The sequence below is a fragment of the Mobula hypostoma genome, chromosome 28 (genome assembly GCF_963921235.1).
Source record: "Mobula hypostoma chromosome 28, sMobHyp1.1, whole genome shotgun sequence".
NCBI classification, from domain to species: Eukaryota; Metazoa; Chordata; class Chondrichthyes; order Myliobatiformes; family Myliobatidae; genus Mobula; species Mobula hypostoma.
The window spans coordinates 32653315-32655281 of NC_086124.1; the positions used below are offsets into that span (position 1 = coordinate 32653315).

General features: G+C 46.8%; 1 non-coding gene across 1 annotated transcript; it reads left to right on the forward strand.

Annotated features, from left to right (window-relative positions):
• The first annotated feature begins 1582 nt into the window (after positions 1–1582).
• On the forward strand, positions 1583–1653 carry trnag-gcc (transfer RNA glycine (anticodon GCC)). Its single transcript has one exon. It is a non-coding gene; the product is annotated as a tRNA-Gly (tRNA).
• The last annotated feature ends 314 nt before the right edge of the window (positions 1654–1967 follow it).

The window sequence follows — 1967 nt, forward strand, 5'->3', positions numbered from 1 at the left end:
ACATGACAAAGCTGCACAAACTTCTAAGAAAGCTGAGATGCCATTGTGTCTTCTTAGTGCTCGGTCTTACGAACTGGTCCCAGGGCAGATCCTCTGATGTGATAACGCAAAGAAATTTAAAGTTACTGACCCTCCCAACTCTGATCTCTTAATGACGACCCCCAGCTTCCATCTCGTGTAGTCAATCATCAGCTCTTTGCAGTGCTGTCGTTGAGTGAGAGGTTGTGTTGCACCATTCAGCCAGATTTTCAATCTCCCTCCTGAGTGCCGGTTCGACACTGTGGGAAAAGGAGTCGACGTTTTGCCAAATTAAAATCTGGACTGGCAGATTATTCCAGGATGCAGTTGCCACTGGTGTGACAGATATTTGCCATCTATAAAAATTGTGTACGTTATGTGCAGACACTCCTGTACTGAGTGTCACTTGCCAGTTCAGCACTGAGGCAAGTGCTGATATGTGCAGACCACAGCTGTGGTCAGTTCAGTGCTAACCCCACGGGGTAGTGAGCTGAACACTGGCTCGTCCTCCTTCCCCCTCAGCCTTTATCATATTCGTCCCGACACGCCACGGCGGGCTGTCGTTCCACCTGGTGGTGAGGGAGGTCCCCAGTGGACGTCCCTTTACGAGGGGGTTCTTCCCATGAACCTGGGGGGTCTGGGGTGGAGGCTGCTGCATAGAGCGGTGCCCTGCAATACGTTCTTCAGTTTGTACACGGATCTCCCACCTGCACGTCACTTCTGCGGGCTGGAGGTGACCGTGTACCACTTGTACATGGAGTGTGTGAGGCTGCAGCCCCTTTTTGAGTATCTGTGTGGGCTGCTTCTCACCTTCTGGTTGCATTTTAGCCTCACCCTATTTATATATGGTCATCCAGTAAGGAGGGGGGCACGGAGGGATGAGGATGTCCTTGTCAACTTGCTCCTGGGGCTGGCGAAATCAGCCATCCGTGGGTCTTGGAAACGGGTGGTGGGTGGATCTGCCCGGGTAGATTGCCTAGCAATGTTTAGGGGGTATGTTCGTGCCCGGGTAAATATTGTGAAGGAACACGCGTTATCCATGGCGACCATAGAGGGGTTCTGTGACCATTGGGCTCCACGTGGGGTTATTGCCATCATTGACAGAGATGGAAACATTTTAGTTTACTGTGTATTGCCTATTTGTCATGTAGTAATCATGTTAGTCCCTGTTTTGCATATAAATCACAGAATTTGTAATAAAGATATTTTGTAGATAATAAAGCCTTTATCATATTTTGTTTTTTTGTGCATCAGATCCAGAATAACAATTCTTCCACTTGTGTCCTGGAAATGACCTTAAACTATCTTGAACTTGTAACTGATGTGAAGTATATATGTTTCTCCTGTGAATCCTACCTCACTCATGTTTTGTGCCGGCAAGAAAGTCTTTCATTGTATTTGTGGATATGACAATAAACTCGACATTGATAATGGGCTGTGAACTGAAAGTGACATCTGGAAATTTTGAAGAGAAATGTGTAAAAAGGAACACTGGAATGGGCAAAGTTGTGTCTGGTGTGGTCTGTCCTCTGATGTACATAATTTGGTTGATTTGTTAACAGTTTCATTGGTGGTTCAGTGGTAGAATTCTCGCCTGCCACGCGGGAGACCTGGGTTCGATTCCCAGCCAATGCAGTTCAATGCTTAGGGTGTGGTAGTGTAATGTGCATCTCTTTAGTGTTCAGTGTGCATCTCTTTACAGTGACCAGTGTCCTTGGTCCCATTCCTGCTGCTGTTCTCCCTGTGAAATATAATACCTTCTCTTTACAACTATTCTATACTCTGACTTTGTATGTTATACTTTCACATGTTCCTTTCAGGGTCAGTGAGGGTGACATGCTAATCTGGCACAGGAAGTGTTTCAGCTCTTGCGGCCTGTCCCCAGCACATCCCCAGACTGTGTTGCTCGTTGCTGACAACGATGCTTTTCAGTCTAAGTTTCAACATAT